This window comes from Gopherus evgoodei, chromosome 8 (assembly GCF_007399415.2).
Source record: "Gopherus evgoodei ecotype Sinaloan lineage chromosome 8, rGopEvg1_v1.p, whole genome shotgun sequence".
NCBI lineage: Eukaryota > Metazoa > Chordata > Testudines > Testudinidae > Gopherus > Gopherus evgoodei.
Window position 1 is genome coordinate 1,529,119 of NC_044329.1, and position 13,607 is coordinate 1,542,725.

Genomic DNA, 13,607 nt, shown 5'->3' on the forward strand with positions numbered 1-13,607 from the left:
CAGAGGTTCCTGCAGGGTGACGGCTCCAGGGCCAGCTGCTCGCGCAGGGCGGGCGCATTCGACAGGGAGGAAACACCCAGCCCCCCCGGAGAGCTCTGTCTGTGGGGGGCTTAGGAGGGGCTCCCAGGGGCCTGGCTGGGGGCAGGGGGGATGACAGCAGGGAGAATCACACTAAAGATACAGATGCTCTGTGCGGGCCTGCCAGGTGTCGCTTGGGAAGGGTGGGCGCCCCGCTCGGGCCTAGACGAGTCCCTGCAGAATCCTGTCCCGGGCCCCACAGACCCCTGCACTCTTGCTTCCCGGGGGGCTGCTCTGGGATGTGGCGTCCCCAGGTGGCTCCCCCATCCCAGCGCACAACCCTGCTGCTGGCAGGACCTCAAGCATGGTCAGGCCATGAGTGGCGAGTGGCCCTGCCCCATGCCCCCTACCTGCACTGTGAGGCTCGATCGGGATGTTGCCCTGCTCCCTGCTGGCTCAGCAGGCTCTGAGACCACAACAGACCTTTGGCTCCTGCTATAATTGGGCTGATCAATCATTAACTGCAATTAGTGGGTGACAAACCATCTCTCCCCTTCCTGCTTCCTTGAGCCTCTCCTCCCCACTGCTCTGGGGCAGGATGCCAGTAGCAGGCCCCTGGGCTCTGCTGGGAGCTGGGGGGAGCCCTAGGCAGGGGCGTCTCCTTGGTGCAGAATACCCCCAGCTGCCAGCTCTCCTCCCCCCGTTGGGCTTGGGGGGATCCACCCCACAGCTCTGTCATGCTGGGTCCTTGCTCCCTGGTCGCCCCAGCTCCTCCCAGCTTGCCGGGTGCTCAGCAGCTGCCCCCACTGCTCCGCCATCCCGCTTTGACTCCCAGGGATCCCCTGAGCAGGGCTGGGTAGCAGCCAGGGCCAGGATTGCTGGGGGATGGGCAGATTGGCACTACAGCCACATTCAGGCCCTGCCCGTGAGTGGATGGGGGTGACCCTGCAGTCACAAGGAGCTGCTGGGCCAGGGCAGCTTTGCACTGGAGGGCTGCAACCTGCAGAGCCCAGGATCCCGGAGTCCGACCAGCTGGGTTGGGAGGGAGCCAGAGCGAAACGAGATGAGCGACAGGAGCTCAGAGGACCTGATCTTATGCTCCCCTCTGGCCTTGAGCTCTAGGAATCAGCATGGGTCTGGGAGCCAGGACGCCTGGGTCCTCTTCCCAGCTCTGACTGGCTGCACGGCCTTGGGTGAGTCCCTGCCCCTCAGTCCTCATCTGATCCTGCCCCATCCCCCAGGGGTAAATTCATTTCTGGGCAGGCACAGGTTCTCGGGCGCCCACTGCAGCCCTTCCAGGCACAGAGCCCGTGGAGAGATGCCGGTCTCCCCGAAGGGGGTGGAAGGAGGCAGTCGATGGGCAGGCGTGGAATGAGAGGCAGTTTCGTCTCTTACCCCAGGATCCTGGCCCGTCCACACTCACATCCTGCTCTCTGGGAGCCCTGCAGAGCTCGGGGCCCCTGCTCCCCCTCCTGCCCTTTGGCAGGGGCTAAGGAGCCCCTCCCCTGGTGCTGCAGGGCCCCAGAGCTCACCCTGCATCGCAGCACTGAGCCACCCGGGGGATTCATGTGACCTACTTCCAGGTCTCAGGGACAAGGGGGGATTGTGCGGCTCCTCTCAAGCGGAAGAGTAAAGGCCCAGGGAGCAAGGGACCCCGGGACGCCTGGAAATGGGGCCAGCCACCTGTTGGGTGCAGTGTTGTTGGGGGGTGGGCAGTGAGCGCAGAGAGCCCTGTGCTGCCACCCAGCCTGGCCGGAATGGGGCACCCTGACGGGTGGGAATGGGAGAAGCCAGGAGCAGGAACCTCAGAGCCCCCCGGATCGACAGGGCCCCTCCAGACATGCTGCAGGGTGGCAGTGCCTGGCAGCCAGGTTCGCCGGCACGGCAGCAACTCTGTTTCTGGGCTAGGTAGCTCTGGCCAGGGCTGAGAGCTCAGTGCTAGCCCTCGGGTGGTGGGGGAAGGAGCCAACCCCTAGCCTGGAGCCAAGGCTGTGAGAAGAGGGAGCTGCCCCCTTTACCTCAGTGGGACCGTCACTCTGCACCAACATGGCAGTGGTTACTTATTGCACCCCAGCGGGTTGCCTCCCCGCCAGCCCCACGTCCTTGACAGCCCCTTCCCAGTGCCAGCGCCCTGACAGCGTCAAAGGCCCTGCTGGGGGGGGTTCAAGACAACCCTGTGCAGTGCACCAGCAGCGCAAGAGCCAGGTGAAGCCCAGAGACTTGATGACCCCGGGGATGCTGCAGGTTTGGGGTGAGCGATACCACCCCCAAGGGCTGACCCTGACCGTGCCCCATACCAGCCACCCAGGGCCTTGGTGATAACCCCTGGGGAGTGGGGGACTATGGGGGTGGTGATCTGGAATGGCGCCTGGTGCCCTTAGGTGATTTGGGCCCCCTGGAACCCCTCAGCCCCCAGCAGTCTGTGTACAACGCTGCTCCAGGAAATCCACAGCCCTCTGCCCTCCACAGTCACTGCGGCCCTGCTCACTTGCCTCCCTGTGACAGCCCCGAAACCGCATCCCCAGGGAGCCTCCAGCACCCCCGTCCCTTCAGCTGAAGCCAGGTACTGGTGATTGATCCCCGGCTTCCCAGCCTGAAACAGGCCGGGGCAGCTCCCCCAGGCTCCCCCCACCCGTGACAACAGGCCAGGAAACCGGGAGCAGGCAGCACCCTCCACAGCCATGCTAGGGACTCCCCTTGGGCAGGCTCTGCAGCCAAGCTCTCGGGGCTCCCCAGTCACTATCACCTGCTCCCGAGTCCCACCTCTGGGAATGATTGTCATTGCCATGTGCTGGCCTGACTCCCCCCTTCCCCTCCCCATCTCTGGGCGTCCTGGCACAGGCCCTTCCAGCCACCGCTGAGTGAATGACCCATTGCAGCCAGAGGCACAGGCAGTGGGCGTCTGGCGCCCTGGGGGCATAGCGCTCACAGCCCAATGGGCATATGGGGCCAGAAGGCCTCTGCTCTCATTTGGGCACCACATTACGAGCAAGATTTCCCCGAGTGCCCGGCTCCGCTGTGACATTGATGGATGCACTTGACAGCACCACACCTGGCGTCCTCGCTGGGCTCTGCTCCTGGGGTGGGGAGTGCACTCTGCACCGTTGGAGCCCAGCCCGTCCTGCGCCATCCCGGCTTATTTTCTGAGGTTATCACCATAGCTTGGAAACCAACCAGCCAATCAATAAACGGGAGAGCGGAGACGTCAGGGTGTCCAAAGGGCACGGGGATGGGGAAGGAATCCCCACCCTGGACAATAAGCTGCCCCAGGAGGGGCAGGGTGGCCGCCAGAGGCTGTGGGCTGGAGCCTCTGTCTGACTGTCAGCAACAAGAGCCCCCTCTGACTTGCCACAGGGTCCTGGGGAGCCCTGGGCCGGGCCGGGCCAGGCCACGCTCCTTGGGGATCCGCAGTCTGTAATGTGGGAAGTGGCCACCCTATTTGAGGGCTGTGGGTGCCACGAAAAGCCATTCCCTGGCCCCAGGTGCTGCCCAGCATGCTGCTGAAAGGCACATCTGCCATGCATCCCCCTGCCACCAGGTGCCAGCAGCCTGTGGGGCCGCGCCAGCCTGGACAGCTTGGCTGGTTGCTCTGTGAGGTTTGCCCATGGGACTCAGAGTGAGCAGCCCCACCCTGACAGGGAGATGCAGCAAGGGCAGGGCTTGGGCGAGGAGCACATGCCAACAGCCTGCCCGGTGCTCCAGCCCGTCACCTTGCAGCCGTGCCCAGAGCAAGGCTGTCCCCAGGGACCCGGCAGCACCTGGTTGCCCTGTGCTCCAGCAGTGCACTGGGGGCTGGCAGACAGCCACAGCTAGTTACTAACAAATGTCCCACACTGTGAACAGAACGACTCCCCCATCCCAGGACAAGACTCTCCCAGCGCCTGCTGCCACCCTGGACGTCAGGCCGGCATTGCCTGGCACGGTGCGCTGGAGGCTCTGGGTGGCTGGAGTGCTGCCCTGCAGGGTGCTGGGGAGCTCTCACCAGCCTGGAGCCTCACACACCTTTGGGGGGGTCGTGCCCGGGTGCTGGGCTGGGCTTTCACTCACCCCTGGCATAGAGGGCTGGGCTATGGGCAGGAGTCTTGCCCTGACTCCAGTTACAGCTCTGCTCTGTCTGAGGCAGGGACAGGACCCCTGGCAGAAGGAGCTGGGTAGTCAGGTACCGAGGGGGTTCCCAGGTGGGGGAATCAGGCACTGCTGGGGTCTGTGCAGGCCCTCAGGGAGGGTAGGCACCGGGCTAACATGCAGCTGTGGAAACAATGGCAGGTGGCTAGGAAGTGCTCCTTGGGGCCCTCAGATCCTGGCAGTGCCCCTGTTGGGGATACTATGGCATTCCCTATGCCCCAGCCTGCTGTGAAACGCAGGGAACGTTCACACCAGGGGCTGCTCCCTGGGCCACACGCCCGGGCACTGGGGACAGCTGTTGCTTCCAGGCAGCAGAGAGCTGAGAATCTGGGTCCCTTCTGGAACCTAGCTTGAGGGCCAGAGGAGCCCACTGGGGGCAAGGAAAGGAGTTATTGTGGGGCAGTTCCCTGGCCTGCACTATACAGGGGGGCAAACTACATGATCCCATTGGTCCCACCTGGCCTGGGAATCTATGGGGATCAAGGCAGGGCTGCTCCTCTCTGCTAGGTGCACCTAAGAGTGACCTCCAGTGAGCCCCTTCATTCCCTCTGCCCAGGGAGACCCCTGTGCCTGGCGCCTCGGCCTGCCTGGGGGTGCTCCAGGCTGACCAGGGAGGCTGGTCGCAGGGCTGAGCTGCGTGAGGGTCTCCCATTCTGCAAAATCCCTGCTGCTCTTGCTACGTATTTAAGTCTAAAAAGCATTTGTTACATTAGCACCAGGCATCCAGACACCTGGGTTCGAGGTCCAATTCTGGGTGGGGAATACAGCGTAGTACAATGTGGCTGGAAATCAGGCCTCCATCATGGGCTCATTGTGCGACCTGGGACAGAGCCCATCCCTGCTCTGGTTGCCCCGCGAGGTGCTGAAAGGAGCCTACCCCTCTCCCCGAGCCCAGGGCTCCACCGACCAGGATTTTTGGGGCGCAGCCTTTAGGCACGTTACGGCAGCGGTCCCAGTCGATTCTGAGGCGCAGCCTTTAGGCGCGCTACGGCCTCGCCCTGGCTTGCCCCGAGCTGCCCGCGCTGGTGGAGCGGGCAGTGGATTGGTCCATTCGTGCCGCGGGGGGAGGCTGCTCCTGCGTGCGGCGCGGCCGGTTCCATCGGGCTGCGGCCCGGGGGGGGCGCGACACCGTGGGGCGGGGCTGAGCACTGGGCCCGAGGAGCCAGCGCCAGGCAGCTGCACCGCGCCCGCGGGCTCCAGCGGCCGGGCCATGCGAGCGGGCTGAGCCCGGCCGGCCGGCGGCAGGTAGGGACCCCGGGCGGCGGCTTGGCAGGGGCCTAGGGGCTCTAGAGGGGGGAGCCCGGGGAGGTGCACACGCAGCCCGGTGCAGGGGGTGTGGACTGGGGGGGCGGGGAGGTGCATACACAGGGGTGTGGGCCGGGGGGGAGGCGCACACTCAGCCCGGTGCAGGGTGTGTGTGCGGGGGGAGGCGCGTAGGTGCGCACACAGCCTGGTGCAGGGGGTGTGGGCCGGGGGGGGAGGTGCGCGCACAGCCCTGTGCAGAGAGTGTGAGTTTGGGGGGGCGGGTAGGTGCACAGGGATGTGGGCCGGGGGGTGAGGTGCGCACACAGCCTGGTGCAGGGGGTGTGAGTTTGGGGGGGGTGGGGGGGTAGGTGTACCCTCAGCCTGGTGCAGGGGGGGTGTGTGTGCGCGCGGGGAGGTGTGTAGATGCGCACACAGCCCCGTGTAGGGGGTGTGGAGAGGGGGAGGTGCGCACACAGCCCCGTGTAGGGGGTGTGGGCCGGGGGAGGGGGAGGTGCGCACACAGCCCTGTGCAGAGGGTGTGAGTTTGGGGGGGCGGGTAGGTGCACACGCAGGGATGTGGGCCGGGGGGTGAGGTGTGCACACAGCCTGGTGCAGGGGGTGTGAGTTTGGGGGGGGTGGGGGGGTAGGTGTACCCTCAGCCTGGTGCAGGGGTGTAGGTGCACACTCAGCCCGGTGCAGGATGTGTGTGTCTGTGGGGGGGAGGCGTGTAGGTGCGCACACAGCCTGGTGCAGGGGGTGTGGGCCGGGAGGGGGCGATGCACACACAGCCCCGTGTAGTGGGTGTGGGCCGGGGGGTAGGTGTACACACAGCCCGGTGCAGGGGGTGTGGGCTGGGGGGGGCGGGTAGGTGCACACACAGGGGTGTGGGCCAGGGGGAAGGTGTGCACAAAGCCTGGTGCAGGGGGTGTTAGTTTGGGGGTGTGGTGGGCTAGGTTGGTGCAGGGTGTGTGTGTGTGCGGGGGGAGGCGCGTAGGTGTGCACACAGCCTGGTGCAGGGGGTGTGGGCCCGGGGGAGTCAGACCATAAGAGTGGCCATACTGGGTCAGACCAAAGGTCCATCTACCCCAGTGTCCTGTCTCTGACAGTGGCCAATGCCAGGTGCCCCAGCAGGAATGAACAGAACAGGGCGAGTGATCCATCCCGTTGTCCAGTCCCAGCTTCTGGCAGACAGGCCGAGCCTGTGGTGGTGGGTGTGGAGGGCAGGAAGGGGATGGTGTGTGTGTGTTTGGGGGTGGGGGGAGTTGGGGTTAAAGTGGATCAATGGATTTATCTCTTTTCTGCTGTCTGAGATGTGGGGAAAGGTGCCCCCAGGCAGGCCGGTTTAGCCTCCGTGGGGCTGGCATTGCAGGGAAGGTCCCTGCTGTGCAGGGTTGAGTGAAGTTGGGGCAGGGTCCCTGGGGGGGTGGCTTTGTTCAGATCAGGGTATAGTGCAAAGGGGCAGCAGGGGGAGGCAGTGCCTGGGTCTGGGGGGGCACTGAGGTTACTCTGTCTCTCTGTGGAGTCGGGTTACCTGGGCCCCCTGTAAAGGCGGATGGGAAGTGGTAACTAGCCACATGGCAGGTTGAGCTAGCCCAAATGCTCTTAGTCCAGGCTGAGCTACAGTACATGGGAGCATCTGAATCTTGCTGCATGCCCCTGCTGCAGACTGTCAGACCAGGGCTGCTAGCTGCTCGTTCCTGGGGCAGCGATTCTGACTTGGGCCCCTGTGGCCTGCTGGTGATTCTGGGGCTGGCAGCTGGAGCTGGAGTGGTGGGGTCAAAGGAGATGGAATTATCATCAGGTGTTTGTACGGCAGCAGCCCAAAGGGCCCAACCCAGATCGCGGCCCCAGTGCACTGGTGCTGCACAAGCGTCTAATGACAGATGGCCCGTGCCCTGGATTGCTGGCCTGGCACCGTGCGCCAGCACAGCCCTGGTTTGCCCCTTTAAACACATTTCCTCTCATGTCGCTCTCCCCTCGGGAGGGGCTGCCCAGCTTGGCTCCTTGCTTGGTCCTTGCCTTTCGCTCTGCCTAGACATTGGGGCCAGTCGCTCTTGCTCATGATTTCTCTGGCCCGCGGGGCCGCAGCTTGGGGATTCCGAGTGTTGCAGAGGAAGGTTCTGACTTCAAGTTTTGTCCTGGCACCATCACCCTGGTATCGGAGCACCTCCCCCGTTACCAGCCTGGCATCACAAGGTCCCTAGTCTGTGCTGCCCTGCGTACAGGAAGCTCTGGGGGGATCATTTTGGGGGGGCCTTGAATACTGCACAGGGGACCCAAACTCTGCCCAGCCAAGGGTGGCCAGTGTTGGCAGCTTGCATGGTGCTCGGTCATAGCCGTCTTCTGCTGTAATGTGCAGGCCTTAGGACCAGAGTGCAAACCCTTGCTCCGAGAGGGCTGGCCTGCATCGCTGTAGGCACGTTGCATGTAGGGATTTAGTCTCATCAGGCGGCAGCTCTGCATTGTAGACCTAAATTGGACTTTTTATTCATTCCCGTATGACATCATCTCGTAAGCCAGGCTCCTGGGAGAAGTAGCTGCAGTGTTCCGTACAGCTCCTGACAAAGCCTGGGCTAGGACAGGGGACGGTGAACTGCCGACTGCAGGCCGTTGTAAACCCTGCACCTGAGGTGACGTTTCTCCCAGGGCGGGGTCCACTCGTGTGACTGGGAAGCCTCCCTGCCGGGGGTGAGGGGGATGCTGCAGAACTGGTAGCAGGGTTGAATAGGATGCATGCTCCAGACTTGTGCTTGAAAGGGTTCTGTGCGAGAGGGGCTGCGTTTCCAGTTACGGATCTGGTCTTAGCTAGCCTCCGTCACGCTGCTGAGCCAGGCTGTGGTTGGCCAGGCAGTGCTCAGCCGTGTTCGCTTATTCGCCTGGTCACCCTGCTAGGCAACAGGACTGCCCACTGTCGTATTCCCCATCTGTAGGCTTGAGGCGGCCTGGCCTTTCCCTTTTAAAACTGGTTCTCAGCTGATGGAAGGGTCTCCGAACCCCGAATCGCAGCTATTCTGTCCCTGAGGAATTGAAAGGACACTTTGTACAGAACCTACTAAAAGACAGAGCTCCCTCCTCTGGTTCAACAGGAGCAGTCAGCTAAGAGCTCTTACCCCAGAGCTGGGGGGACTTGCTGTCTCTACTGAAGTTACTAATTTTCAGCTCCACTCAAACCCCAGGAAAATAGAGAAGGATCAGACATGATGGAGGGGGAGTGGGGAGAGCTTGATTCTAAGCGCCTGGCAAGTGTTGCCCCTAGCAGTGAAGCTTGCAAAAAAATACATGGAAAGCAATAGAAAAACTGCCTGGCAATTGTTCTCTAGCCTGCCAGGGTATATAACCCACTTTGCAGCCAGCACTCAACCCTAATTCTCGGATTACTTGTATGCGGTGTCCTGGGGTTTCTGAAAAGCCCTGTTCACACCTAGGGACTCATGGGGGGCGAGGGAAGAAGTGGTCTCTGTAGGTCGTTAGCTTATTAAATACAAGGCTAATGGCGTGTTTAGAGACCTGGTCAGTGAGCACTGGATTCCAGCGACCTGGCCCAGAGTAAATCCTTCTGGCTGTTTTTTTCTAGAAGTGGAAATTCCACTGGCTAAACTTGGTCACCAGCATGAGCTAAACGGTGCCAGAGCAGAAGTGCTGCGTTGTTCTTGCCAGTCGCTCTGCCCTGTCCCCTCCATTATGGGCAGCACTGCCCTCCCCAGGCCGAAGGAATCGTCACACTCCCCCGGCTCCTTCCTCCGCCACATCCTGATAATCCGAATCTTCCTCTCCACTCTGGCAGCTGAGATGCTGGTTGGGACGCGCTGCGGCCATCTCAGGCTGCCTGACTCTCCCCGCAGTCTGCCCAAAGCCAGAGCTGCTAATGCGACGGCCGCCCCTCCATGGCCGCCTCCTGGGTCCTGTCTCTGGTGGTGTCCCAAGTTGCTGTGGTAATGATGCCAACCTCGCTGCCTGACGCTCCCTCCTCTCATGCCTGTCTGTGCCTGCCACTCACTCCCAGCCTGCCCTGCAGATTGACTCCTGGGCGGCCCACGAGCACTGACCCAAGAGAAGAGGAGCAGGTCAAACTACCCCTGTCCTCTGAGTCGCCTCAGGGTGTCCGTCTCTCAGGCTGAACGGTGGCACCTCAGCCCGGGGAGGAATGCAGCCTGATTTCAGGACACCAGCCCACCCAGGCTCCCTGGATGAGGATGAGCCTGAGAGGAGCAACTCGGGGTCCCTGTGATTCACACTCTGCACCCCTCCGGTTCCCCAGCCCCTCCTTGCCAGGATACTAGGAGCACAGAATTGATGCAGGCCTGCCCTTTACTAGCCCTTGTCAGAGGGAGAGCGAGCTGCTTTCTTATGCCACTGCAGTGCTTTGTGGGTAATTATGCACATTGCAAAGAAAATAATAAGACTGGCTTCATAGTGGTGTCTAAAAATATGCCTAATACAGCAAGCTGGTTGAGGTGCCTTTGTTTGTCACCTTTGGGTGTTTGCTTTGCAGCCAGCCTTGCCGTGGGAAGCTGCCCTCTGTGCAGCCAAGTCTCTTGGGGTGGGATTTGGGCTTTTAGATGAATTCTGGCCCCGCTTCGAATCCTTTTTCCAAGGGGGAGTGCACGCCCTCAGGTGGTGCTTCCAGTGGGATCGGTGCAGGAGTCTCTCCTGGGGTGAGTCCAGGAGGGCGCCGTGCAGGCGGGGGGTTCTTGTGAGCGACTTGTTCCCCTGCTGGCGGCACTGGTGACTTTCTCTCCGAACCCTAATCCAGCCCAGAGCAGCAGTGACCAGTGGTGATCCCCACCTGCTCAGGGACCTATGTGAAATGAGTAGGATCCTAGTGGCGCGTGCCCACCTGGCACAGAGCACTGCCAGGACTGGCTCTGACTGGCCCTCTGGTGATCTCTGCCATTTGAATGGAGCACAAAGGTGACCCGGGCCAGTGAGCTCTTTGGGGCTTAGGTGGCTGGCAGCTGTTGTCTGGCTTAAGGGTGCCTGGCCCCACCCCTGTTTCTCTTGTTTGGATATTCTGCATCCGGTCAGAGCAAAGCACCAGGGCATGGAGCTAGAAACTGCAGGGCTGGGCTGACCCCAAGGCAGAAACCCCTGGGTCTCTTACTTTGTTACTGCCTCAAAGCAGGTGGGGTGGGTACGGTTGTCAATTTTGGTTGGATGTATTCCTGGAGGTTTCATTACATGATATAATCCTTCATTAAAGATTAATCTTTAATTCCAGGAGACTCCAGGACAGCCCTACGCATGAGCAGCCTCTGAATATTGGTGAGGCCCTTTTGCTTCCCCAGGAGCTTGTGCCCTGATCTTGGAGGTGGTGCAGTGCGGTGGCTGGGGCTGGTATCAATACAGCCACACGGAGAATTCGGAGCTAGTGCTCAGTATGGCTGAGCAAAACCACAAAGGTCTCCTGTTGGAACCGACTTAATGAAAGGGCTGCTGGTCTGGGGGAAGCGGAGTCAGTCGGGAGCCAAGGGAGTGGAAAAAACAAAGGTGTATGGGTTTGTGGGCTGAGTGGAATCTGCCGCTCTGGATGCTGGCGCTGCTCTTGAGTGCTTGGGGCTGGGTGGGAAGTGGGCGGTGGCATGGTTTCCTTTGGGCTATCTCGGCAGTCATGGTGGCTTTGGGATTGTGAGGGAAAAGGCGTCTGCAGCTGTCCTGAGGTCCCAGAGGAGGTGGCTACACGCCAGCCTGCTGGGACAGGTGACTGGGACAGTGCCCGTCCCCCAGACGTGCCCGGAGCCTGCAGTCACTAAGGCCTGTGGACAATGTGAAGCCGTTAGGAGCTCTGAGCTGCTCTCCACCATTGAGAGCACCTGCGCTCAAGTCCAGCAGAGCTGAAGCTTTTCCATGGGGTGCTCTCCACACGGGTCTGCTCCACAGGCTCCCTCCACCTGCTGGCGGGAGCCAGGAGCTCCCCGGCTGTAATGAAGGCAAGATTGCCAGGGAGCGGTGAGTGCGGTTCCGGCACTGAGAAGCGTGCTCACACAGGGAGAGGCCTCACACGGCAGGGCCGATGCAGAGCTCTGGGGAACAGCAGGAAATGGTGCAGCTGTGCTCTTAGGTTTGCAAGCTGAGTCCCTTCCGTTTCTTGCACAATGAGGTTAGAGCAGCATCCAGCTGAGGCAGGCGGGTGCCTTTCCTACCCAGTGCAGCATTGGGCTGATGCCTAGATTCCCCACCTGGTGTTTGCAGTGGGCTTTAGCAGCAGCCTCTGGTGAGCCAGCCAGACCTGGTCATTCCCCAGCAGTGCCCTTCAGCGCTCCAGGGCCCCATGCGAACGCTGCTGGGTGCTGTGTGTGCTGGTGCTTCCTGCGTTGGAGCATAAACAGTGTGTCCTCGGCTCATGGCAGCCACTACATCTGACTTGCAAAGCAGCGCTGGTCCCTGGAGCAGTAAAACCTGCTGCCTCTGACTGCCCTGGTTTGTGGCTCCCATTCATGGAGCACATGGAACAAATAAAGGGGAAAGAGATTTTTAAAATCCCCATTGATTTGTGCAGTGGACGTTGCTACTTCTGTGAGGGGGAAGAGTGTGGCTTTGCCTGGGTGGGCCATGGGCTCTGTGCTGGGGAACTGATTGGGCTGGGAAGCCTAGAGCCAGCTAATGCAATGGGGGCAAAGGAGTTTTGTTTGAAATGGAAGAGTTTAGGGGAATCAAATGACCCCTGGTGGAGGAATGCAGCAGTGATGGCCAGGCAGGGTGAGGGCTCTTCCTGCAGGTGCATGGCGCTGGTGGGCTGGTCTGAGCAGCGCTTGGCGGCTGTGGGAGTGGCGCTGTGATTAAGGCAGAATCACCTGTTGTTAAAAAGCCAATATAGGACGTGCTCCTAATTCAGCTAGGATGTGACTGGCCCACGGGGGCTGGCTAGAGTGGGAAGGAAAAGCAGCCCAGTGCAGCTGAGCTAGCCGGGCTCTAGAAAAGTGGAGTTCTGACTTTTCCAATAAAGGGGTTTCCTAAAACTGCAGTTTTGCCCCTTGGCTGGCTGGACTCAAACGCCTGATCTCTGCTGCTGACCTGGCCTCAGGGTGCCCTGCAGTGTGGAGAAGCCAGTGTTCCTGTGCTGTTTGGGTGGAGTCTCGCACATGGGAGCATTTAGAGACGTCTGTCTGTGACCAGTCACGATCACGGGATCCCCGCCTTGCCCAGAGACCCGCTAGCTGGGTGCCAGTTGGCGCGCGTTATTTCTTTGAGGAGAGGGGAATTGTTGCCTGTAGTTCTGGAGCTTGCAAAGGCCTGGCTCTCTAGGGCCTCATGGGCTGGAATCGTGCTGCGGCAGTGGGAATCCGCAGCTGGCTTGTGTTTGGGGAATGAGGCTGGTTGTGAGGTGCTGGCTCATGCTAGGAAGTTAGGGGGTCACCCACGGCACCCTGCGTTGGCATTTCTGTGCCTTGAAAAGTGAGTGTGGTGGGTTTTGGGGGGGCAAGAGGAGGGGAGGGATTAGGTGTTGCTCTAATCTGGAATTTCCAGTTTTTTTCTAAAGAAAACGCCAACATCCGCGTAGTGCTCTCAATGCGCAGGGTATTTGCCCCGCGCAGACCCGCGGTGACCTCTGCCACTCACAGACTCTGTTCTACAGCAGTGGCTCAGCCATGGCAGCTCAGACTCCACGGGGCTCTCCTCACGGCATGGTCCTGCTCTGCAAAGCCTGGCTCGGCTGGAGGGAGGACGGGAGTGGGGTTCCATGGTTGAGTGCTAATGATTTCTAAAGCAAATGTGCTCAGTTCACCAGGGCAAATTTTGCAAACTGCCAGCCCTGCAAACTCAGTCCGGACTCTCCACCATGTGCGCTGTCCCGATGAGTAAAGCATCTGCAGTCCAAGCCCTGCCTCCCTCTCGCTCCTGGGGCTCTTGGTGGGTTTGCACAGGTGCCATTTCCTAGAGCTCAGTGATCAGCCAGGAGGCACAGACTCTCTCTAAGCGATGCAGGGCTCACAGCAGTAAAATGCTGTGTGAACTTCTGACTCGGATACGTGTGTATCCTGGGGGGTGGGCCCAATCTGCAGGGAGCGCTGCTTGAAGCCCTGCATCGTGGTGACCTGGATGAGACAGAGAGACCAACCAGCTGAGGCAAATGAGGAACCAAACCCTGATCCCCACTTAGCATTGCAGCCAGGACCTGTGTGCCAGCCCATCTCTGCCCCCTGCCTCCAGCACATACATTTTCCCTGCCCTCCTGGATCTGGCTGTCTGGTCATGTTTGCTTTTGGCTCGGAGCGTCTGAA

General features: G+C 61.0%; 1 protein-coding gene across 1 annotated transcript in view; it reads left to right on the forward strand.

The window, feature by feature from the left end:
- Positions 1 to 5,332: 5,332 nt before the first annotated feature.
- Positions 5,333 to 13,607, forward strand: part of RNF44 (ring finger protein 44) — a 33,981-nt gene continuing 25,706 nt past the window's right edge. Inside the window, exon 1 of the mRNA XM_030572268.1 lies at positions 5,333 to 5,388. The gene's annotated coding sequence lies outside the window, so the exon portion shown is untranslated. The remainder of the gene's footprint in view (positions 5,389 to 13,607) is intronic.